The sequence below is a fragment of the Ambystoma mexicanum genome, chromosome 1p, assembly GCF_040938575.1.
Source record: "Ambystoma mexicanum isolate Mex_15411 chromosome 1p, UKY_AmexF1_1, whole genome shotgun sequence".
In the NCBI taxonomy this organism is placed as follows: Eukaryota; Metazoa; Chordata; class Amphibia; order Caudata; family Ambystomatidae; genus Ambystoma; species Ambystoma mexicanum.
In genome coordinates this window covers 1,160,004,977-1,160,031,296 of record NC_090921.1, presented here as the reverse complement: position 1 = coordinate 1,160,031,296, position 26,320 = coordinate 1,160,004,977, and the positions used below count along the sequence as shown (strand labels likewise).

Below are 26,320 nucleotides of genomic sequence, written 5' to 3'. Positions count from 1 at the left end.
CAGAGATCCATCCTGGTACCTGTTGGTGTTGTGGAACGGAGGGTCGAAGAGTGAGAGACATAGAAGAAGCCATAGCACCTTGCATTCCCCATTGTAGTGGGAATTGTGGGATATTTTGACCCATGCCAATGTGGCCAATGCCTCACTTTACAAATGGGGAAAGAAACAGCCAAAAATGGATGTGCTAACACCTGTGTCGCAAAAATCTACAAAACTGCGTGTGGGTCACAATGCCAAAAGGCTGCACACCCCTGCCACACATAGTCAAAGTGTGGGGGGAAACATAATTCTCACTGCAGGTGTATGCCAGTGGGTGCTGTTCCATTCAACATGAAGCAAGGCCACAGAATTTGGCTAAAAACCGAAAATGCCTTTTAAAATGCAGCTTTGCAACCTTCAAATCGCTGTTTTGGCGCTAGATCCATTGTTTTCCAGTGAATCATTGAAATGAAAAGTGTACTGAAATTACAGATCATCCAGGTGGCTCAGAGGAGCCGGGCCTCATTGACTGACAGCAACTAAGAAATGTATCTCATGAAAAACCAGCCCGGCAATATTTGTTTTCAGTTCCACAGGAAAAATGCGGCTAAAATGGCAACATGTAACAATTGCAGCTGTGCAGTGAGAACTCCAAGCAAAGGCTGGATACATACATCCAGACTGCAAACAAATCCCAACACTCAAAAGAAGACGTGGTACTGAATATAATGTCTGTGCTACAGAGGAAAGCTGATGTAAAGGACTCCGTTTTATGTGCTTTGTCAGGAAGAAAGTCAAAAAATCGCCTGTTTAAAAGCATGTTTTTGTGAAAGGCCTAATTCTTTAAATGTCAAAATTCACCTACAAACTGTGTTCATTTATGTGGTTTAATGAAAGGTGTAGGTAAATTAAATTAAAAACCCAGTCCTGAGTTAATTAAATATTTAATTCTGGGCTGACTGCTTCAGCCTGGGAATGGTTGACACTCCACTGCTAGCAGGAAGGCTAATTGCTATGGGGAGGTTTTCGCATACTCAGAACAATGAACTCATTAGACATTCGTCTTTGGCTCAGTCAAGGACAATGGCAGGCTGAACACTCATCCCTGCAGGGGAGGGGCAGGAAACTTCCCTCTGGACCCCCACCCTGATCAAAGGAATTTGACAGATGTTGCCAGTTGAAAGAAAGAAAAAAACTGCTAAAAGACATTTGTTATTTGAATGCATATTTGTAACTAAGTTTTAAAAACCTTTAACTTTGACTCATGAAAGAGGACAAATCTAAACGTTGGTAGTTATAAATCTAATTTTATGCCCTTTCTTTGAAGACGTGATTGAACACTGTACTACCTTAGGAGCAAAAGTTACACATAAAGATTAATTGTGCCAAGACTATTGATGCTGCAAATATAATATTGTACACCCGTGTTCTAGGGATGATTGCACAGATATGTACTGAATTAGGAATTGTTAGGCCAAACATTTATGATTAAAATTGACAAAATTCCACAGAACGACAAAGCCAGCTCTCACTGACATGGGAGTTAGATGTCAGGATAACAAAAACAATATGCAATGTATGTGTCCGATTTTATTAGAGGGCATAATTATAGAAATGTGTATTTGTGGAAAAGTTAAATTCTGGTTTAAATAACTGTGGGAGTTCCTAAGTCACATCATAAAATATGACAGCTCTTTCTGGCTTCCAACCAGAAAAAGGCAAGTGCCTCTGACCTATCACAGCCGTGTGGGTGCGGTTTGTAATTCTTCCCCTACCATAAACTTAGTGATGTCACTTGGCATGATAAATAAGGGAACTTCCCCACACACAGACACTGATTCCTAACTCCATCCTGATTTCCGTGTGACGCCCTGTTCCAGAATTCTTCATCTTGAGCTGTTCCAGATTTCTTTACCAAGCCAAGGCCTCAGTATTTGCTGAACTCTTTTCAGCTAGGCCTAAATCCTGAACCATCCCAAAATTCAGGGAAATAATTCTGATCCAGTTTGGCTTGCTACCATTCATGCTTGCCTGCTGAAACTCGCCATCCTGCTAATCTACAGTGTCCAGTGACCAGAAGGGCCAATCCAATCCAATCCAGCCTGAGGTGCAGTCCAATTGACCAGAACCGCCCAGCTGACCATCCTGGCAGAAGTGCCCTGCTGCCTGTAGACACGATCCGTGATGACCAGAACCTGACCGTTCAATCTTAATTTACAGTGAACTGTAAGTATAAACAGGAATCCTATTCACCCATAGTATATTTGCCTTGTCCTACCCCAATCTCAACCTATCCCATCTTTAACTTCAGAACCTCTAATAGTGTCGGAACCATTCCTGCAACCCTGTTTGTAATCCCTAGTGTTGGCACTGATTTTCTCTCATTTGTTTACAAGCCCATGCCCCATTATTGATTTGGTTTAATAAAGTAATTCCCATAATGAAAAACAGAGTATGATACGTGAAGGGTTACAATCGGCTGTGCGTAACTGTGGAGATTCATGGGTGGCATTCTCTTTTTCTTAGTCATTAATATAGTTTAAATCCAACCAATCTGTAATTTTAAAACCAAATTTCTGCTTTTCTCCATTCTATTTTTTCAAAAACACCTCTCATTCAACCTTTCATAACTTCTTCAATCTTATAGCTAGAGATTTAATTACAACTCTGAGTTAAACCTATGTCACGATCTCACCCCCTGCGAGGGCTTACGGGGCCCTATGGACCTTATTCGGCCCTCCCCGGATTCCTTGGAATCAGTCCTGACGCTGTTGGCATCGGAGACACACGCAGGGACAGAGTTTCAATGGGCAATGGACAAGTATGGCCGCCCCCGTGTGGAATACTGGGGAACTGCATTCAGTGGTCTAGCATTTAGGGCGGGCCCTGCCCCAAAGGCACCTGGGATACTACCTGGCTATTTAAACCAATCGTAATCAGGAGCACGTGCTTCGCGTTATTCTGCTTTTGCAGCATGACGTTCACCGAGTCCTGCTCTGCATCCTGACCTCGTGTGCCATCGCCATCCTTACCTGCTCGGCAGCATCCTTTGGAATCGAAGCTGTCCAAGGCAAGAACCATCGCCATCCTTACCTGCTTGGCAGCATCATCTGGGAATCGAAGCTGTCCAAGGCAAGACCCATCGCCATCCTTACCTGCTTTGCAGTGTCCTTCAGCGATTGAGTCGCCCACCGCTCATCATCCTCTTCCACTATCTTCAAGACATTTTTTGTCTCCAAGGATTCCTGGGAACCATTTCTCTTCGGATCTTCTCAACCTGTAGGACAAACAATAGCACAGGTTAGCCATTTGCAAGGACGCTATCAGCGCCGCTTGGCGTACCATCTTACCTTCTCGAATACGGCTCCGGCCTCCAACGCATCTCTTAGCACCTGCAAGAAGAAGCGAGAAGGTTACTAGTGCAAAGCCAAATTAAGACATTGTTTTCACCAAATAAGACTTACCTGAAAAGTAGGAGTCGCAGCCGGTCTGGACTCCGGCCCTCGCCAGTGAAGTAACTCGGCGGTACGGAGCCATCAATGACACGCCCCTGCCCAGCGCGGCAGGATGGAGAGCGCACCCTTATAGAACGCAAGATGAGAAACGTCCCCTGGGGAAACTGCAAGGGGACTCGGGAGGTGGGTCGCCACAGAGGGAACAGCAGTAAAACTTCACCTCCTATCTTCCAGAGCCAATCCTCGACAGCCCAAACTCCAAGAAGGGTGGAGAGGTCCTGAAGAGCCACCGGCTTGTCGTGAGACGTCCCCGTGGAAGCATGGTGAGCGTTACAACCTAAGACCTGTAGCTACATTCACAACCAAAAACCGCATTGCGAAACAATGTTTTTATTAAAAATCGCATAGTGAAATTTAGGCGCGAATTCGCAATTTTGCAAAGGTTTTACATGCGTGTTTTCCCATTCCAAGTATTTCCAAACTCTCATTCTGATTAAAAGTGTGTTCTGTTGCTCATATTGTAGCTCATGTTTATTCGAACCTGTTTAGTATTGCTCCCATAGGAATTTATATCAATTTAAGGATTTTTGCACACTTTTCATTGTTTCACAAAGCCATTTCCAACTGTCATTTTTAAAAGTGTAAATTTCCAAAAACGTTTTTCTCTCTTGTTTGGGAAGGGAAGATTGCATTCAAACCCTATACACTGTTCTACATTCCTGAATACCTGCTGCTTACTTACATCTGTGTAGAATTGCTCATTTGTGAATTTAGAACTTTGCAGGGGGAATCTTAACCTAAGCGCTATCTTTTCTCCAAACCAAAACTGTTTTTTTTCCTGTGTTTTCTATTCTGTATTACTATACGTGAATTCAATTGCTTTACTTACTTTCTGAATTGTTTTGTCACCACCTTGGTGATTGCTGCTCCATATATTCATTTGTGTTTGATCTGAATTTTAAATAAATAAATACATATTTACCTTTACCAACTAGCCTGATTCCTGTTCCACTGTGACCTGGCGGGTATTTTGAGAAGGGTGTGATATGAGTGGTATGTCACTCAGAATATTGAACCTATAAACACAATAAATAAGTGTCAAGACCGGTGGGGGGGTCTGTACTTCCGCTCTCTATATGGTAGAGGAGAGGCACAGAGGACCCCAGCCAAGATTCTCAATTATGGTAGCGATGGACGAGCAATCAAGGCCTAGCTTCTTAGGAGGTGATGCAGGCTGGTTCTTAAGTACAGTGTATCCCCCAAGCCCCCACAAAGGAATGTCCACACACTGTATTACTGAAAACACAGTCTTTATATAATTAATATTCAAAGGTTATGTACACTTATCACAATAACGCACTTTGTGCTCAGGAAGATCAATAATGGTAAATATCTACAATTCTAAAGTGGTACCACTAATATTAGACCTCATTAAAGTGCATTCACAATACGGTTAAAATGGCACACAGATCAATAAGAAGGAAACCAACAATAGAGAGAGGAGAGATAACAGACGGTTGAAACAATAGGCAGAAGACTGGCCCTTGCTACTGGACACAGTTCTGGGTGGAGATCCCCCCACCTGGGCAACCTGTAAAATAAAGAGATATAACACAAGCCCAGTCCATATATTGTTCAATAGTCTTATTCTCTCCTACAATGTTTTTACCCCCCCAATGTACCTGGTGGAGTCGAGTTCTTCGAGGAGGCGTCGACAGATCCTTCTTGAATGACCCCCTTTAAAGCAGGAGTCACGGATCGTCGAGAGGCGTCGAGAAACGTCGAAGACCTCGGGGTTCGGCGACGGGGAATCGACGGCCCTTCTTGAATGCCTTCCCTTTCAAGCGGGAGGCACGGGGCGTCGAACGTCCGTCGACAAACGAGGTAGAACGATGTCGAAGAGGCGGCAGCTTCGCCCGAGCGGTGCTCGTCGGCGTCGGGGCGTCGGCGTCCTGCAAGGCGAAGGTGTGCGAGGCACCTCGATGACAATAGTTCTGGACCGCAAAGATTGTAGAGACGGGAGCCCAGCAAGGGCGTCGGGTCGTCCGAGTCTTTGAGGTCGTTGGGTGGCGGGAAACCCACCGGCGGATTCTCCTCGGCGCGTTGGTCGTCCTCGACTTTCTCCGGCAGGATAAAGCGGTCGACGGTGCGGTCGAGGAAGTCCTTCAATTCAAATGTTCTTAGGCAAGGAGCGGACGGCTCCGGTCGTCGGCGGCACGGCGTCAAGTGGTTCCCACGGCTGGGCAACACAACTTCGACGGGCCTCCAGCGGTTACACAGACCTGCGAACCCTGGTCGACGGCAATGGACTTCGACAGCGTCGAGGTCCGGGTGCTTCACTTCGATCTCCTCGGCGGTCCCGTCTCGGGTCGGCAGCCTTTCGAGGGTCTGACTTCCAGGGCGCTTCGGCGAAGATTCAGCGGTGCTCGATGGTCCCTCGGAGCACGGGAAGAGGGCGCCTAGCCAGGTCCTCTCTCGGGTCAGTCCTCGACGAACACGGCAGCCTTCGGATTGGTCGAAGTAAAAGCAACAGCAAGTCTTCCTCTTCCAGCTGGGTGTCGAGGGTCAGCAAATCCAGTTACTCTTGAGTGGAGACTCAGCTTCTGAACGCTTCTGAACAATTTCCAGTGGTGAGAGGTCCCCAGATATACTATTCTGTCTCTCATCCACACTGCTGGCACACACACAGCAGCCAATCACACAGAAGGGCATTCATGCAGTCAGTCAGCCAATCAGGCACACAGTGCATTCAGGCCACACTCCTCCCTTTCAGACACTCACAACAAGGAATGTGGATTGGGACAAGTACCCAGCCATTCAACACTACACACTGCATTCAGGCCAGTTTCGGGAAGGGCTGTCTCAGTCTTTGTCTCATATGCCAGAAACCAGACAACCACAACAAGGAGTGTATATTGGTCACACACTCCATTCACCCAGGTCCCACCCACAGGAGGTACCCATAACATACAGTCACTGGGAAGGCTCCAGTCAGTCTAGCTGGGCCTTCACAACAACACCATAGATGGAACTTCCACCCAACAGCCAGTCAGGGGGAAGGGACAGAGTCAGGGCTTCCCAGGACTTTGGGAAAAACAAGACAACAGGCAATAGAAAGCAAGAGGCCACAGGGGCCATCTTGTTTCTATCAGGAATCAACTGATCCCAATGGCAGGGCCTGGGTATCCCAAAATGGAGGATACCCAGAGCACCTGTCAAGTTCAGCATGGAGCTGCCACCAGCCCATACCCTGCTCTGTGGGCCACCCACAGGTGCCCAAAAACATACACTAGGGGCACAGGGTTGTACCCCTACCCATGGGTGCCATAAGGGTATCCCATGGGTCTGTCCACCAAACCAAAAGAGAGCTGCACTGCCAGGAGTCCCTCATGGACTCCTGGGCAGAAAACATGACAGAACACACGGTAAAAACAGAAAAAGGACAAGGATTCAGAGTCCCTGTCCCTCAGATGCATTTCCAGCATCACAGTCGCCCCCCCCAGACTGAGGTGGAGGGTGTCTAATCTCCCACGGGATAGACACCCTCATCCAGACGGTCAACATACCTTCTGGAAAGGCCATCTGCATTATCGTGACTCTTCCCTGGTCTGTGCTCTATGGTGAAGTCTAGCCCTTGTAGGCTAATCGACCACCTGAGCAATTTCGTATTCTCACCCTTCATCTGCATAAGCCACTTCAGGGGCTTATGATCTGTTTGGACCTTGAAGGTGGACCCCGTAAGGTAGGGCCTAAAACGCCTAAGGCTCCAAACTATACTAAAACATTCCTTTTCAACAGTAGCCGACCTAAGTTCTCTACCCTTGAGTTGTCTACTGATGAATATGATAGGATGTTCTCTCCCTTTGTCATCTAACTGGGACAAGACAGCTCCAATTCCGGTGTCGCAGGCATCCGTCTGGACGATAAAGGGTCGGCTGTAGTCAGGCGCACTCAACACAGGTGCCCTACACAGACTTTCTTTCAAGCCATCAAAGGCCCTCTGACAGTCTTCAGTCCAATTAACCTTCCTAGGCTGTTGGGGTGAAGTTAGAGCTGTCAGGGGTGCAGCTATGGTTCCATAGTCTGCCATGAAATTGCGATAGTACCCAGTGAGGCCCAAAAAGGCTCTCACCTGGGTTTGAGTAGTGGGAGTCTCCCAGTTCTGTACATCCCGTACTTTACTGGAGAGAGGTTGGATTTGACCCCCTCCTACCTCATGACCAAGATAGGTAACTTTCCCCTGAGCTATCTGGCACTTGGTGGCCTTGATAGTGAGGTTAGCCCTTTTCAAGGCCTGCAACACCTTATCCAGATGTGTCAAATGCTCTTCCCAGGTGGAACTGTAGACGGCAATGTCGTCTAAGTAAGCCACACAAAAGGCTTCCAGCCCACTGAGCGCATGGTTGACCAATCTCTGGAAGGTGGCAGGGGCATTCTTCAACCCAAAGGGCATGACCCTAAACTGGTAGAGTCCCTCAGGTGTGGAGAATGCCGTCTTTTCCTTGGCATGGTCCGTCAGAGCTATTTGCCAATAGCCTGAGGTAAGGTCAAAGGTGCTTACAAATTTGGCAGCACCTATAGTGTCCACGAGCTCATCAGCCCGGGGCAATGGGTGTGCGTCAGTTTTGGTGACGGCATTGACTCCTCGGTAGTCCACACAGAACCTCCAATCCTTGGTACCCGCCTGGGAACTTGCCTTGGGGACAAGGACCACTGGACTGGACCAGGGACTGGTTGAGGGTTCAATAACACCCAGATCCAACATCTTGGCGACCTCAGCCTGGATGTGGTTTTTGACGGTATCTGACATACGATAGCTCCTGCTTTTGACAGGCACACTGTCACCAGTGTCAATTTCGTGCTTACACCACGGTGTAAGGCCCGGTGTCAGTGAAAACAGAGAGGCATACTGCTGGAGCAAAGCCCTGCAGGCCCTCTGCTGCTCTGTTGTCAAATCTGGAGAGAGTTGTACTCCCTCCACTGAGCCATCCTGAGGGTTGCTATGCAGCAAATCAGGAAGGGGCTCACTCTCATCCTCCTCTTGCCCTGAAGCTAGCAAGAGACATGAGACCTCTGCTCGCCTGTGGAAAGGCTTGAGCCTGTTGACATGGAATACCTGGGGGGCTACCCCAGAGGCTCCCATGTCAACCAGATAATTGACTTCGCCCATCTTGGAGATGATCCTGAAGGGCCCAGTCCACTTGTCTGCCAAAGCTCTAGGCTTGGTAGGCTCCATCACAAGGATTTCCTGTCCCGGAGTCCAATCCACTTGCGAAGCTTTCAGGTCATGCCAGTACTTATTCAATTCCTGGCTGGCCTTGAGATTTGCTGTTGCCTGACCCATCATTTGTGTCATCCTCCGCCTGAGGCCTAACACATAGTCCCCCACTTGCTTGGCGGGACCGGGAGGGGTGGCTTCCAAGCCTTCTCTGATCAAGGCGAGGGGCCCCCTCACGGGATGTCCAAAGAGTAACTCAAAGGGGCTGAAACCAACACCCTCTTGAGGTACCTCTCTGTAAGCAAACAGCAGGCATGGCAGGAGGAGATCCCATTTCCTCCTTAGGGGCTCTTCCAAAGCACCTAGCATGCCCTTGAGAGTTTTGTTAAATCTCTCAACCAGACCATTGGTCTGGGGGTGGTAAGAGGTGGAGAACTTGTAGGTTACCCCGCACTCTTTCCACATGGTTTTCATGTAACTAGACATGAAGTTGGATCCTCTGTCAGAGACAACCTCCTTGGGGAATCCAACACGGGTGAAAATGCCCAGGAGAGCCCTGGCAACCACCTTGGCAGTAACAGTCCGTAGGGGTATTGCCTCAGGGTACCTGGTGGCATGATCTACCAAGACCAGGATGAACCGATGTCCACCTGAAGTGGGAGGGTCAAGGGGACCGACGATGTCGATGCCCACCCTCTCAAATGGTGTGCCAACCACTGGTAATGGCTGCAGTGGGGCAATGACCCTGCCTCCAGTCTTGCCAGACAACTGACAAGTGGGGCAGGTCTTGCAGTGGGACTCCACCTCTACTCCCATCCGTGGCCAGTAGAAATGGGCAGAGAGCCTCTGCTTAGTCTTCTTAGTCCCAAGATGACCAGCCAAGGGCACCTCATGCGCCAACTGCAGTAGGAAGGGCCTGTAAACCTGGGGTACCACCAACCTCTTGCGGGCACCAGGTTCAGGCTTAGTGGGCTCACTAACAAGGAGCTCACCCTCCCAATAAATCCGGAATGTCTTAGGCACTTCTCCTTGTGCCTGGGACAGGGCCTGTTTCCTCAGTCCCTCGAGAGAGTGGCACTCTCTCTGTCCCTTACAGAAGTCTGCCCGGGAGGGTCCCCCTTCAGCTAACAAGCATTGAAGGTCGGGATGATCCTCCGGGTTGAGAACCTCTCCCACAGGAGAGTCTTCTGTCTCTTCTCCCACAGGAGTTGAGTTTGGGTTTTCCACTGGACCCAGCCCGTCCGGAGCATGGATCCCAATGGGTGCAGCAGGAAGAGAAGGTGCTCCCTCCACAGAGGCGGCCTTCTTGGTCTTCCTTCTTCGTGCCTTAGGCCTCGCCTTTGGCTCGGGTACCGGACTCACAGCCAGACCCGGTGTCACCTGTGACCTAGTGACTGCAGCAGCAGTCAGGGGAAGACCATCCGAGATCAACCCCAACTCTACTAGATCATTCCCTAACAAAATGTTAGCAGGGACATTGTCCTGAACCAGGACAGGAAGCTTCGCTGTCTTGTCTCCAATCATGAGTGTGACTAAGGCTACAGGTGATAATTTGGGAGGCCCACCAGCTAACCTGGTGGTTTGCAGAGGAGCACCTTCATAGTCCTCTGGCCTGAGCAGGGTCCTGTCCACCACTGTCATGCTTGCCCCAGTGTCTCTCAAACCAGTAGAAGGCTGGCCATTCAAGAGGACACTTCTCAAAAACCTACGGGTGTTCTGCGGGATAGTTGCCAGTACTTCTGCGTACTGGTCCCAGGCCCCAAGGGACACTAAGGAAATCTCTACCGGAGCACCAAATGTGATTCCTGTAGAGGAGGGGAGGACAGTGGCCTCCACCTCAGACACGGGGTAAGGGTAGGTCAGGCTGACAGCCTGTACTCCAAGTGCCTTACCTTTACACTTGGGGTCACCCTTTTTGTGATCCAGAGCCCCACAATCCCAACAAGTGCCAGGAGTGCGGGGTACGGTACTGGAACCACTGGGAACCTGCTTTGCAGCAGGTGGACCACTACTCTTATTCCCACCCACAGATGACTTATCCCCACTAGATTTTTGGGTCTTCGGAGAGGAAGGTTTTGGTTTACCCGACTGTGATTGCTTTTGGGACTCCTCAGCTTTCTGAGAGGTCCCCTTTTCTTTGTCCTTGTCCTTCCCTCTGGAGTCCTTAGGGAACACCCGGTGGGAGACCCACTTGTCAGCCAACCTAGCCAGCTTAAAGGGGTCCAAAATGTTCTGGTCAGCCACATACTGACGCAGCTCTGGTGAACAGGCTTCAGAAAAATGCTCAAAAAACAAGAGGTGGGACAACTCAACAAAAGTTTTCACCTTGTAACCATCAATCCACCCCATCATGTTCATGTGCGCAGTACTCACCCAGTCAACCCAAGACACATTCTCTCTTTTCTTAAAATCCCTGAACCTTTTAAGGTATTGGGTAGGTGTCTTGCCAAACTTGGCAATCAAAGCAGACTTCATACACTCATACTGACCCCTTTCTTCCACACTCAGCTTCAGAATACAGTCATATCCAGTTTGAGGCACTCTGCTTAACAAACACTTAGCCCAATCTCTTTTATCTACATCATGAATTGCACAAGCCATTTCAAACGCTTCAATCCATTGGAGGATATCTGAACCCTCCACAAACACACCAACCAAATCTTTCATAAACTTGGTGGCTGGGGACCTGCCACTCTCAATTGGTCTAGCTGAAGTCTCCACTCTAGCTCTCTCTAGCTGGATTCTCTGACATTCAGTGTCCTTGTCTTTGAGCGCAAGATCCCTATTCTTGAGTTCCACTTGCTGTGCCAGCTCCTCTTTCTTAAGCTCAGCTTCTATTTCCAACTTGCGATATTCAAAGGCCAATTTCATCCTTAATAACTCAAGTTCCATGGAATTGCTGGGGTTTGGAACAGAGGCAGCAGGAATGGTGGCATTCCCAGAAACAGATTCAGCGACAACCCCAGGGGCAGAGTCCTCACTGGTTGCATCCCCCCCTTCATCAAGGGTTTCACCATCAGTCTGGTAGTCCACCAGGGCAGCTATCAGCTCAGCCCTAGACTTATCCACAAAGTCTAACTCCCTGGCTTCACAAGCACTCTGGAGAGCCTCTAAGCTCATCCGAGTCAATTTACCATTTGCAATGGGCTCCATTGCCTGTAATGCAGTTATTTGGTACACACCCAAACCTTAATCTAATAAAGTGCGGATATTTTGTAAGTGGCACGGTTATACACTGAGTCTTAAAACCATAAGCATCCCACCGCTGCCACCAGCGTGTCAAGACCGGTGGGGGGGTCTGTACTTCCGCTCTCTATATGGTAGAGGAGAGGCACAGAGGACCCCAGCCAAGATTCCCAATTATGGTAGCGATGGACGAGCAATCAAGGCCTAGCTTCTCAGGAGGTGATGCAGGCTGGTTCTTAAGTACAGTGTATCCCCCAAGCCCCCACAAAGGAATGTCCACACACTGTATTACTGAAAACACAGTCTTTATATAATTAATATTCAAAGGTTATGTACACTTATCACAATAACGCACTTTGTGCTCAGGAAGATCAATAATGGTAAATATCTACAATTCTAAAGTGGTACCACTAATATTAGACCTCATTAAAGTGCATTCACAATACGGTTAAAATGGCACACAGATCAATAAGAAGGAAACCAACAATAGAGAGAGGAGAGATAACAGACGGTTGAAACAATAGGCAGAAGACTGGCCCTTGCTACTGGACACAGTTCTGGGTGGAGATCCCCCCACCTGGGCAACCTGTAAAATAAAGAGATATAACACAAGCCCAGTCCATATATTGTTCAATAGTCTTATTCTCTCCTACAATGTTTTTACCCCCCCAATGTACCTGGTGGAGTCGAGTTCTTCGAGGAGGCGTCGACAGATCCTTCTTGAATGACCCCCTTTAAAGCAGGAGTCACGGATCGTCAAGAGGCGTCGAGAAACGTCGAAGACCTCGGGGTTCGGCGACGGGGAATCGACGGCCCTTCTTGAATGCCTTCCCTTTCAAGCGGGAGGCATGGGGCGTCGAACGTCCGTCGACAAACGAGGTAGAACGATGTCGAAGAGGCGGCAGCTTCGCCCGAGCGGTGCTCGTCGGCGTCGGGGCGTCGGCGTCCTGCAAGGCGAAGGTGTGCGAGGCACCTCGATGACAATAGTTCTGGACCGCAAAGATTGTAGAGACGGGAGCCCAGCAAGGGCGTCGGGTCGTCCGAGTCTTTGAGGTCGTTGGGTGGCGGGAAACCCACCGGCGGATTCTCCTCGGCGCGTTGGTCGTCCTCGACTTTCTCCGGCAGGATAAAGCGGTCGACGGTGCGGTCGAGGAAGTCCTTCAATTCAAATGTTCTTAGGCAAGGAGCGGACGGCTCCGGTCGTCGGCGGCACGGCGTCAAGTGGTTCCCACGGCTGGGCAACACAACTTCGACGGGCCTCCAGCGGTTACACAGACCTGCGAACCCTGGTCGACGGCAATGGACTTCGACAGCGTCGAGGTCCGGGTGCTTCACTTCGATCTCCTCGGCGGTCCCGTCTCGGGTCGGCAGCCTTTCGAGGGTCTGACTTCCAGGGCGCTTCGGTGAAGATTCAGCGGTGCTCGATGGTCCCTCGGAGCACGGGAAGAGGCCGCCTAGCCAGGTCCTCTCTCGGGTCAGTCCTCGACGAACACGGCAGCCTTCGGATTGGTCGAAGTAAAAGCAACAGCAAGTCTTCCTCTTCCAGCTGGGTGTCGAGGGTCAGCAAATCCAGTTACTCTTGAGTGGAGACTCAGCTTCTGAACGCTTCTGAACAATTTCCAGTGGTGAGAGGTCCCCAGATATACTATTCTGTCTCTCATCCACACTGCTGGCACACACACAGCAGCCAATCACACAGAAGGGCATTCATGCAGTCAGTCAGCCAATCAGGCACACAGTGCATTCAGGCCACACTCCTCCCTTTCAGACACTCACAACAAGGAATGTGGATTGGGACAAGGACCCAGCCATTCAACACTACACACTGCATTCAGGCCAGTTTCGGGCAGGGCTGTCTCAGTCTTTGTCTCATATGCCAGAAACCAGACAACCACAATAAGGAGTGTATATTGGTCACACACTCCATTCACCCAGGTCCCACCCACAGGAGGTACCCATAACATACAGTCACTGGGAAGGCTCCAGTCAGTCTAGCTGGGCCTTCACAACAACACCATAGATGGAACTTCCACCCAACAGCCAGTCAGGGGGAAGGGACAGAGTCAGGGCTTCCCAGGACTTTGGGAAAAACAAGACAACAGGCAATAGAAAGCAAGAGGCCACAGGGGCCATCTTGTTTCTATCAGGAATCAACTGATCCCAATGGCAGGGCCTGGGTATCCCAAAATGGAGGATACCCAGAGCACCTGTCAAGTTCAGCATGGAGCTGCCACCAGCCCATACCCTGCTCTGTGGGCCACCCACAGGTGCCCAAAAACATACACTAGGGGCACAGGGTTGTACCCCTACCCATGGGTGCCATAAGGGTATCCCATGGGTCTGTCCACCAAACCAAAAGAGAGCTGCACTGCCAGGAGTCCCTCATGGACTCCTGGGCAGAAAACATGACAGAACACACGGTAAAAACAGAAAAAGGACAAGGATTCAGAGGCCCTGTCCCTCAGATGCATTTCCAGCATCACAATAAGTATTTAATTTGTGCATTGCATGCTAGGAGAGACTGGGTGTATTGCCTGATTGAAATCCTTAACAGAATGATGAGGCATAAGGTTATATTGACTGACATAATAAAATTGAGAGTTATCCTAACATGAACGTGCATTCATAGAGCTGGTAGTTTTGGTGCAGATTCAGTGTCCTGTCAGGCTTTGCGGTGTGTGTTTGACCCTGTTCAATTGCTATCGATATCTCTGAGGATACATCTTGTTCAGATGTATCTCTTTCTCTCTCTAACTATTATACATTGCACCCCAGTGGCTGAGGAAGATCTGAGTACTCTGTGCGGCCAAAGATACCAATATCTGGGAACAGATGGACACATTCGCCAGATAAGTGTTACAATTCGGCGACACTCCTTTGTGCGGTTCAGGATGTATTAACCTTGTGCAGGGCAAAGGGACAGTGTGCACTGAGGAGCAGGTGACTAACATTGCACACATCAGTGAATGCAAATACAAGGTCTTCAAGCAATAGAAGTTCTCAAAACCTGCATTTTCAGACACAATGCAACTTTCATATTGGCCCATGCTGTAGGTGGGGCTAGGATGCATAAAAAGTGCCCCATCTTGAATGGGCCTGGACACACCTGTCACAAAATGACTCAGTGTGGCCCTTATATCTTTTTGGGAAGATTAGGATGGGTTTTTGGTACCAACAAATCCTGGGTCGACTCGAGGCAGACGTCAGGGTCTCACACAAGGATTTTTTGTCCAACCAGGTCTTGGATTGAATCAGTGGTATATTTGTTGAGTTTCTTTTAGCCAATCAGCACCCTAGACTCTATTAAGGTTTGTTCCTCTGTATAAGGTCAAGCTTACTTTTTGATTTGTTGTGGGTTTTGCTACACTGTATGGGAATCACACAGGGAAAGCTTATACTTGGAGTGTGTTTTTGGAGCAGGGTGTTAAGGTGTTTTGAGGAACTGTAGTGGTTAGTGTTGCACTTTTGTCTAGTTTGTTAGCATTAAATGTGCTTTTGTAGGAAACGTTTGTAAATTTTTAAGTGTTTGTTCAGTATCTTGATATGTTGATAATCCCTTTTTAATTTCCCATATAAAAAAGAAAAACAAACATTTCCGTTTCCTCTAAATCCATTGCCAAAAAAGCACACAAAAAACACTTTTTTAAAATTTTATTTTTTACCCTTTTCCAGTTTCTCCTTGGATGTTTGTTGCTTTGTCTTGTCTCCCAACTTGCTGTTCTATTGACCTTTTGACTAGTATGATTTGGATCACTATAATATAGTGGTATTTAGGATTTGTTCAATCGTTATATTTGATTTGTGCTGGTCTCAGGGCTGATTTGCTGTTTTACACTTTTGAATTTCAGGGGTTGGGGAGTTTACACAAATCGTAAGCTTTGCCAATTGCCATTTGAGGTTCTCAAGGCATTCAAGTGATGCTGGGATTGAAAGAGAAAGACAGTTGCACGGTAGGCGTGGGAGGAGGAGCTGCATTTCACGTCCAAGAAAGAGGTGAATTTCCATACAACAGATCAGGAGATGGTAAACCTTTTGCTGTTTCTGGGGGTGAGGTTGTGGGCCCGGACCACACAGCATTGACTATCCTCTGAGTCAGCGGGAGGGTGAGATATTGGAAGGCTCCCAGAGAAGAAGTGGGGGATGAGGCAGGTTTCATCAAAAGTGGCATTGACAAGTAGCACAGAGTCAGCGGCAGCCGGGCTTGTTGTGGACACCTCAATGGAGCCAGGAAAGGCATGGCATATAGTAGATGCCTTCAGAGAAGCAGGGGTGACAGGACGTCTAACATATACCCCCTCAGAGGCAGGGCAAGTGGAGGCTAAGTAAGGCCTGTTCCTCATATGGGAGGAAGTGGCAGTCGCATCAACAAATCTGGACGGTCAATATTGAGGGGCTCCTGTCTGAGTGAGGGGTGTTGAGAGGGAAGCGGTCTCCACCTAGCAGAATGAGCTTGCTGCTGTGGATGAGGGGGGTGACTGTCAGGAGGAGGATCAGAGGGAGGAATAGCCTGTGGAGATCCTGCAGCAGGGGTGGACCTGGTTGAGATGGTGGAGGAGCACATGGAGAATGGGTGAAGCAGGTGGCAGGGGAGATTGTTCCTGTGTCCTCCAAAGTGGAGGATGAAACCCGCACACACAGGAGAAACTCAGTCCCATCACTTCCGAGGAGAAAATTGCAGCACTGTGGTGACGACAGACACACCATGCCAAAAACCTTCACACAAGTCTAGACTTCTCAATCTGTGCCAGTGGCACCAGCAACTGAGGCAAGCATCAGGTCCCTTTTGCTGGTGCCACCCTAACAAGCAGTTGGAAGTGGTTTAACAGCAGCAGCCCCCATTTTTTAGCAGGACCCCAAAACTACATCACAAGGCATGGGGGCACATACGTCCTTTACTGCCGGCATTACATTAGGCAGAGGGACCTGGATTGTGCACCAGTGGCAGCCAACATGAGCAGGCAAATGGTGCTCCACCAACTTGCTCTTCTGTAGAGTGCTATGGTGTGTGGGGGGGGGGCGGGAATGAGGCAATCATGGTGTTGAGATTGGTCTCGCAGGGAGATTCCCCACCTGTGAATGTGGCCTGTGTGAGAGCTGGAAAACGTCAGGAAATCCTTTGTTGGAGAACCTTAGAACATTAGTGGGCAAATGAGCCCTATTAACGGCCAGAAGACCCGAAGAGGTGGCTGCACACCTGTGGGAGAACCTTGTGGGTGTAGGTACCTTAAGAGAGAATCATGTACCATTAAGAACTGGCTCTGTCTCGTCCCCAGTATTGCTGTTTTACAGCACCAATGCTAATGCCTGCCTGGACACTGATGCATGATAATATTTGCTTCAGACATACTCCATCTTTTCATCATGATTATTGTCTGACTTATCAGTGCATGAGTTAGTGGAGATAGTGACTTTGGATTTTCAAACTCACCCCACTTTTAAACTACTCAGTGTGTTGTTCTTCCTTGATCTTCAGCATATGAAATCTGCACACCTTCCCTTCTGTCCCACAGATAGTGAACGGAACTGACTATGCAACAGTGTGCTGCAGTGTGTCTCGTGAATGAAGCAGAATGGAGCAGTCCAGAGCAAAGCAGAGTCTGCCTTCTGTGTTCATTGAAGGAGAATGTGGCTTCACTTCACTCTCATTAGCCCTCTGGCTTGCAGAGCACAGTGGTGTGCTGCAGTGTCTCTCGTGAATCCGTGGACCAGGGGACGAGGGGAGAAGTAACCAAACGTGCATCTGAAAAGTCCTAAAGAAGACGCAGCCTCTGGCGATGTGGGCACCCTAACTATTGAGGTAATTGTAACCCAGGCCAAGGGCCAGCGGCAGACTGTATTGTTGTATTGCTGAACGGCAGAGCACGGTGGTCCCATAGCCACGCTGCAGCCGATATAAGGAACTGTATGCAAACACTGAGAGTCTTGTGGCTGCGTGTCGATTTTTCCTGTTGTTTGCTTGGTGTTGAGACATGTTATCTGTAATTCCTACGAACTAACGTGGAAATGCTGGGAAAAATCGCGGGCAGAGCGGTAAACTGCAACTCCAGGAAGGGTGAACCCTATGGGAAGTCAAACAGGTATAAAAGAGCAGGAGACCACGAGCACCAAGCACCATGCACTGAGGGGGCTGCACGCCAACCTGAGCATCCTGGTTTGGTGTGGCCCTCCCTCTGCACACCCATGAAACCCCTGTGGACAATGGTTATATCATGGCAGTTTTTAAACCCACTAAAGCTGGCTGTGTGACGAGGGCAGCAAGCCGCCTTGATGAAAACGACCAGCTCTCCGTGGAGTGCTCGAATCAAATGGGGGATGGAAGTGTGGCATCGAGCTGGTCCTTTGGTGATATTGACGGGAACTATTTGCTGAAATTATGTTACGCTCTTCAAACTCCTGCACGCTCGCACTGTGAACCTGGTCCCCTACCTGGAAGTACCTATTCAGCAAGGGCGGCGCAGCTCTTCTTTGGCAGCACCTTCAGCGGGTTTAGTTTCCCAGCGACTGTTGGTTTCCCCCCAGCTGTTTTCACACCCCACAGAGAATGGATGTAGTGATAACCTGGATTTTAACTTACAGGATGCTGAGGGGGTGGAATCTGCTGATCTAGGTGATACAAGCGAAGGGTTGGATCATGTGTCAACTCCTTCTGCAAATGACCTCTAGCATGATGTGCTCCACTTTGCTATTGAAATCCTTTTAAAACGATGTGGTCGCATACACAAGGACATTAAGAGCCAAAGTCGGTGTATACAAGACCTTGAGGCATGTTTGGTGTTACGCAGAATCCCCTGTGTCCCTTGTGAACCTCAGGGTACGAGTCATGGGAACATACCCATTGTTGTTCCATCACAGGATTTGGAGGTGTTGCAAGTTCCTTCGAGAGGTTCTTTGTGCTCCCCCGTTACTTATAAGTCACACAAACAAATGCAGAGAATCGCAAAGCAAAAGAGAGTGGCGACTAAGAAATCACCAATCGAGACTGTATGTAAGGATACCCTAACCCACCCTTTGAACTCTACGATTGTGGATGTAACTAGCCACAAATCCAAGAGCAGGAAAACTAGGACGCGGGCCCTACATAAAAAGAAGAAACAATCTCAGCAAGAAGTGACATTGACTAGTTGGCTCCTTAACGACAATGAGGAAAGTGGGTCTGATCTGGAGGAATCTGGGGTGGGTCTCAGTGATCCGCAAGTGAACAATGCAGAGTTTGCTGTAAAAGGTGTGTCTAGAGAGGGGGGTGGGGTATCTATTGTACCGGGTCCAGTTGCATTACCTCTGATACTCCTGCCCTGGATATATGTGTTGTAGGGGTACGTAATCGATCGTAATTGAGGATTTTTACCAAAATACCATCACTTTGATTGCTTAATTCATGTGTTTTCGAGTTTATTGAACCTGTGAAGTTTATGGCGGGAGGCATGACTCGGATCCACTGTTGTCTCCCTATGACAGCCTCTCTTATCAGAGCGCAAAGTTATTCACTTGAATTTCTGGGGTTTTATTTCGATCAAGTGGTCTCCCGAATTGAAGTGTGGACGAGTTGTGAACATTGCGGTGGGGGTATGTCAAATGTTATTGGCTTTGGTGCCCTCTGTAAGTAGACCTGAGAGTTTTTTGATAATGCCAAGGGGTGGCGGTGGTTGAAGGGTATGTTGGCAGGTGTGTAGTGTGGTTTTAAAATGAAAACTCACATTTGCCTCTTGGAATACTAGAGGCCATTCACACTTTTTGGGTAAGGGCCCCTCTCAAGAGTTCTTACTCTATCATGCTGCCTTTATGCTGCAGGAAACATGGCTCACAACAAACGTTTTTATGGATGGTTTTATAATACATTTCTTGCTGACGAAAAAGGGTGCAAAAGGGTGGCTGCATGGTGGGCTAATTATCGGGGTGAACCAGATCTATAATCATACTAAAATATCTCCATCCGACCTGAAAGGCAATGTCCTGGCAGTTGAAATTGCTTGGGAGGGGCCCGCCAAGACCCACCGTTTGCATCTAATCAATGTATATGACCCCCTCAGGAGTGATATCTTTGTGTACATTGATAGCCTCATTACGCATTGGGTCAGGAATCCATCAGAGGATTGCATCCTCTTGGGGGGTGCCCTGAATGTCAGATGTGGGATCATAAACCCCCGACAGGTTTAGTACCATCAAGGTGGATTGCAAAATGGTGTGTAGTGAAGCAAATGCAAGAGGAAGTAGGTGGCGGGGGGTTCTGAGTGAATGGAAATTGGAGATCTTCAATGGTAGAACGCAGGGCGACATCCCGGGGGAACCCACCTGGTCTTCAGGTCAGGCTAAGGCCATGTTGGATTACCTCTGTGGAAATACTGCCCTGGTAGGAAGAGTGTGTGATCTTGTTGTGTGCTGGAGGGCTCTGAGTGACCATTTTACCCTTTCCCTTAAATGGGATATGGAGAAATCGGCAGAGCGAGTTATAGGACTGGGGGGGGCTGATCACTAATCAGTCAGGTAGTAGGGTGGTGTGGTCGGAGAGGAACCTCCATAAAACCTGTTTGACTGTACGGATGCAAGTCGATAGGGCTTATTCGGTCTTACATCAGGCCTCTTCCGATAAGTTTGAAGCATGGCTATCTTTACTGTCTAGACAAACGGCAAGGTGTGCTTGAAGTTGTAGAACAGAGATACTCATTTGACCATGAAATCAATAAAGCTAAACGTATATAGCATAAGGAGATAAGGGGCCTAATCCGGAAGTACATTTCTTTATATATGTACTCACAGGAGACCCAACAATTAAAAAAATCAGTACAGAAATCGGATAAAGATGAGACTTGTCAGGGGACTTGTCTCTAATTGCCAATGTATGCTTGCAACATTGCATGGTGATAATTCCAGGAAGAGGTGGAGAGTGCTGTTGCTGGCTAGAGGGCCAGTGGATATGTCAATTTTAAACCCTATCTCTGCTGAAACCTGGGTGACCTTTGTGGAGAATAGGATGTATGGTTCGGGGTGTGATGGGAGTAAAGTGCTGATGAGTACGAGCGCTTGGAACCTGTATTTTACCCCAGACAATGTCCATAACCAAATTCTGAAGTTGAAGAATTCCAGGGCCCCGGGAGCTAACGGACTGGTCACAGCTGTACTGAAGGGGGACAGTGGGCTGTGGGCTAGTCTCTTATGTGCCCAATATCAAACTATCTGTGGGGAAAGGTCGATTCCGGGATCATGGACAAAATCGATATTGGTCCCAGTGTTTAAGGCAGGCGATCGCTTGTATCCTGAAAACGACTGCCTGTTGTCCTTACTTGATGTAACGGGTAAAGCATTTGCGCTGTATGTATTAGAACATCTACAAACCCGGGTCACCAATAACATCTTACATGCCTTTCAAACTGGCTTTAGACCAGGGTCCAGCACGGTACACAATATCTGGTTACTTGAAACCATAATGGATCAGGTCAAAAGGCACCACTCACTTGCTGTGTATATCACATTTGTTGATTTCAGGTCAGCGTTGGACCAAGTCAACTGGGACCTTTTAGGGAGCAAACTCACTGGATGGTGCTGCCCCAGTTGGCCTCTTGAAATTATTGTGGCACTCCACTCTGAGACAACAGCCCAGATTTGCTTGGATAACTAAAATAATTTGTCCAAGCCCATGAGATTCAATCGGGAGGACTAAAGCAGGGATGCATGTTAGCGCCACGGCTTTTCAATATTTATGTTGCTGACCTATTCGCTAGATTGACAAAAAGTGCTAAATGTCCCCCAAAAATTGGAAACTTGATAGTTGTCGTCATGCTTTATGCAGACGACCTTGTGGTCTTTGATCAGATGTTAACAGGCATGAAGCCGAGTATGAATGAGTTGGGACGTTGCGCAGAATAGCATGGAATGTCTGTCAACTTAAGCAAGACCAAAACCATGCTTGTGTCAACAAAGAAAATCAATAAAACCCGACTGAACACCAGCCTGGGTATTATTGATTATACTGATTCCTATAAATATCTAGGAATAGAAATGTTGAATAGTGGTAATCATAATAATGTTGTTGAAATCAAAACTAGACAGGCTAGTCAAATTACACAATTAGTTTGTAAATTTGCCACTAATCATGCTGGGTTTTCATTGGAAGGGGTTCTTCGTCTCTCAGCACTTGTTCTGCCCGACGATCATGTATGGCTTGGAGGCCTTGATATTGACCAATCTAAAGTGGCTGGATGTAATTGAAGGGAATTTTTTGCGCAAGGTGTTGGGTCTGCCACGGCCGCCTCTATTGAATATATGTGCTCGAAAATAGGGCTGGTTTCCCTGCGAGCAAAATTGCACATACACAGGTGTGTGCTGTTCTTGAAGGTACGGTTATCTCTGGTATGCCCACTTTTAGCACAATTGGGGTGTCCTATGGTGGGATAATCGGGGGCGAGGGGAGTTGGGATCCCTTTGTGAACCTATTTAAGGAAATCTGCCACCTTTTAAACTGGGAACCAGATTTTGAATGTTGTAATGAGTTTTTGGTTTTAAAGGGGACTTTCTCACGGAGACTAAAGAAGTGGGATTGGATTTGTAACTATTAACATCTCTCAGGGCTGCCCACAAGTATACCATGGATACCCACAAGTATACCATGTGATACACAAGGATACCCACAAGTATACCATGTGATACATAGGTACTTGAAACCTCAAAGATACTTACTGCTTTGCCCCGACCCGGAGGTCCGTAGATTCCATTTGTTGATGCGCACAAATCAACTCCCTGTGCGCGCTATATGTGGCGCCAAATGGAATCTATCTGAAGAAGCAAGGTACTGCAGAATCTGCAAAATCCCGGGTAATGAGGAAACTGCGAAAAATCTGCTTACCGAATGTCCGTGTCTAGGGACTTTCTATATGACTATTTTGGGTAACTTGGTACATGAGTATGAGACCATTAAGACGAATGAATTTTGGAACTACTGCTCCAACACACAATCAGCTGCAATGCACTTAGCACTTTACTGGTTTGAAAAACTGTACAACTAAAGCTGACTGATACAACTGCAATCTGAAATGATTGAAACTGATATGAATTGATAGAAAATGGATTTGGTTCCTGAACCATACGAATGTATTCATTGTGATTGCATGGAAGTGTGTTTACTGTGTGTTTTACTATGTGTTTGTATTAAATCATTTTACATTGTTTAAATGGTTTTAAATGTACTTATGTGTTGGTTGTGGTGAGTAATTGATTTAATGTAAAGTATTGAAATTGTATAAGTTCTTAATGAACTATATACAACAAATAAATAAATAATGATTATGCAACCTCCTCTGATGTCTCTGTGGATGTCCATTGTCATGGTGAGGGGAGGGGGTAGCTCAGGGGCAATGTGTTTGTCTTGGAAGGAAGACAACGCAGCGCAACACAGGTTTGGATCGGGTTTGAATCCAGATCCTGCGCTTAGAAACCAATCTCTGGTATTAAGCGCATTGTAAAAGAACAATTATAATAATGGTGCAATATGTGTGCATGTATTTGTCCTGGAGCATGTATCCAGAGAGACTTGTGACTGGAAGTGTAAAACATGAATTGGATGATACCTTCAATAGAGCACTTGTCCTCCCCATTGCACGCAGCAAGTGCTGCTGCAGGAGTGAAAAGACCAGGAGCAGCATATCTCCACAGCCCTATGGCAGTTTGGGTGCTGACCAGTTCCAAAGGTGTCATGCACGCACTGACTGTTTGGCCACCTGTTCACCTAAATCTCATCTAATCCCTCGAAGAAAAATCAGGTGAGTGGGTCTCTCCCACAAGCTACACTCAAGGATTCCTGGCACTTCCCACTTTTCCTCCCAGATGTCACCCGATGGCACATATCTCACCTACGTGCTTCAAGAGATGGATTGGTGCACCATCCACCTCCCCGAATCCCTGCTCCACCTACCACAATCAGATGAGTTTTACTCTCCCACAAGCTGCCCTCAGGGATTCCAGATCCGTCCCCACTGGCAGTGCTCAGCAATTCAAACAGGTGCAGCACAAAGGTGGAGAACATGAACTGGGCATGTGATGCATGCGTGCAATGCTGTATGCCAGAGAAGAAACATGAAAAGGGTGCATTATGTGTTTGTATGTAATGCATTTTGATATAGTACAGATATCAAATTCATCGTAGGACAGCGCGAAGACTTGCATTAGGGCTTTCTGAGGCCGTCAATGTGCGGACCCTACCTTAGAAGTCATAGTAAAGTTGAATTACATCAATGCAGGGATATGGGATGGGAATTTTTCTTCTGCCTTTGAGACGCCTTCATTGTGCCTCTATGCACAAAAAGAGTTTGATATGGCACAAACATCCCCACATCTAAAGGGTGCAGTTTACACAAGTTAAGAATCCAACGGTTTTTAATTTCCAGCAATGTTGACGCTGCACACAATCTCATTTAGAAAATACAACCAGACACTGAAAACTGAAAATATCCATACAGAGACCAAGTGGGGCTCCTGCCCTTGATGCAAAAGAACTGCAGTTTCCCCCTTGTACTCGGCACCTGTGCATTTAATACAAATCACACACACAATCCAGTCTCCAGTGTGAGGAAGGACAAAAGGTCAGGGAAATAACTGACTTGGAACAAGTTAACATTGACTGGACCTTCTTGTCTTCACGAATGTGTTGGTTTTAACTCCAAAGTCAGTGGTTTCCGAAAACTCCCATGCAGCGGAAGTCTAGAGGATGAACAGTGTGCTTGTACTGTCCCTGCGATGTACATTCAATATTTCTTCAGCCGATGAACGCATTTGCATCTTGAATTAATAAAACGTAAGTGTTTTGGTGCACCCCTTAGATATATTTGTACACCACAGGCGCCTCTCCCTCTCTCTCTCTTTTGCTCTCTTTCTCTCTCTCTCTCTGTTTCTCTCTCTGTTTCTCTTTTTCTCTCTCTTTCTCTCTCTTTCTCTTTCCTTCTCTCTCTTACAGCTACTCCTGGGGGCAGAGTGTGCAATAGTGCACGTGAGGTGGATCGACAGAAGAGGGACCCCGGGGTGAATGCAAAGCGGTTGTTTTGGGTGCTGCACAGGCCAGCAAGCTGGTCTGCGCATAGTGTGCCGCTGGGGAAATTTAAGGGGGCAGGGAAGGTTCGGGAGCAGGCGACGGTTAAGGACGAGCGTTTGTCCTGGTCGTCTGCTCCCAAGCCTTCCCTGCATGGACCTGTTCGTTTTGGCGGGCTGTCGGAGGTCGGAAGGGCTTGTGGTTACCGTGAGGTATTTGGCGGGTAGGTAGGCATAGCATCAGGGGATTGCATTTTGTTTAAAAAAAAATAATTAAAAAAACATAGCCGGGTGTAACATAGATAAGGTACACCCATCCTTACCGTGGGCTGATCGTCTCCCCAGGCGGCTTATCTGTTTGTATCGGGGATTCAGCAGCTGGTATACTCAGTGTTATCACGGTCCCATTGACGCCGCACATCTGGCACGGGAGGGATTTCAGCAGTTGCCAGCTTGTTTAATTTAGAGTGAGGGGCAGAGTGCAGCCGTGGCTGGTTGGGGAATAAAGGCAGGTATAATTTTCCCCTGCCAGCGTGGACGTAGCAAGGCCACTGCGCATTGAAGGGATCCCTGTCAGTTTACATCGGTCGGCTGCATTCAGTGCAAGCCGATTGAGTGCAGAGCCATGTTGTGTCCACCAGGGGGCGTGCAGAGCCCTCAAAATGGCCACGCTTTTTTAAGTGACTGCCGTTTACACCCACAGTAGGCTGCTATAGCGGAGCACAGCAGCGCAGTTCAGAGCTGTTACCTGTCTTTCTGACAGGTCTTGCTGCCCAGGGGCAGCTGAGCAGCCCCAGGGGTTATTAGCTGGTTGGGTGTCAGGGTTTTTATAAAAAATAATAATAATACTAATAATAATAATACATAATAAATAGATAAATACAATAAATAACACAGCAACAGTAGACGTTAACCATTTAGTTCCTCAGGTTTTTTTTGTCTGCCTTACGAGCAGGAGCTAAGCAGCCTGTTCTTGGCAGCTATCATTTAGGGCAGGCAGCGCAAGGGGAATTTTATTTGGCTCGGGGGCTAGCTTACCTGGGGATGTAAGGGGTGGTGGCACAGTTTAAGCAGTGCTATTGCAACAGGATGCTGGGGCAGGGGTCGAAGAAGAAGGGTTTGGTCGATGCCCAGGCCCTGAGGGAGGCCCTGGATATTATTAGCAGAACACCCAAGCTCAGCTCGAAGGGGCGGTGGGTGAAGTTACGGGTGAAAAGGGGGTTGGAGGGGAGAGGCTGCAGCGGAGAGCGGTGGCAGATGGGTCTCTCGGTGCAGTGGTGGCATGTAGCCCTGCGGCCGGTAGAGGAGAGGTTTGGGATAAAGGGGTCAGGAGGAAGATCCCCAGGAGAGTGTCCGGGGAGGGGAGGAAGGAGAAGGGTTAGGGAGGGGGCTGGGGGAAAGAGATTGCAAAAGTGTGCAGGGCAGTCGAGGGGGATGTTAGGGGTGCCAGGGAGCAGAGAGGGGCGGTGGT

The 26,320-nt window shown here is 48.1% G+C and overlaps 1 long non-coding RNA gene across 2 annotated transcripts in view; it reads right to left on the bottom strand.

The window, feature by feature from the left end:
- Positions 1-25,414, bottom strand: part of LOC138450555 (uncharacterized) — a 212,474-nt gene extending 187,060 nt beyond the window's left edge. For both annotated transcript variants that reach the window (XR_011260187.1, XR_011260186.1), the window contains exon 1: positions 25,173-25,414. This is a non-coding gene — a long non-coding RNA (uncharacterized lncRNA). The remainder of the gene's footprint in view (positions 1-25,172) is intronic.
- Positions 25,415-26,320: the final 906 nt, after the last annotated feature.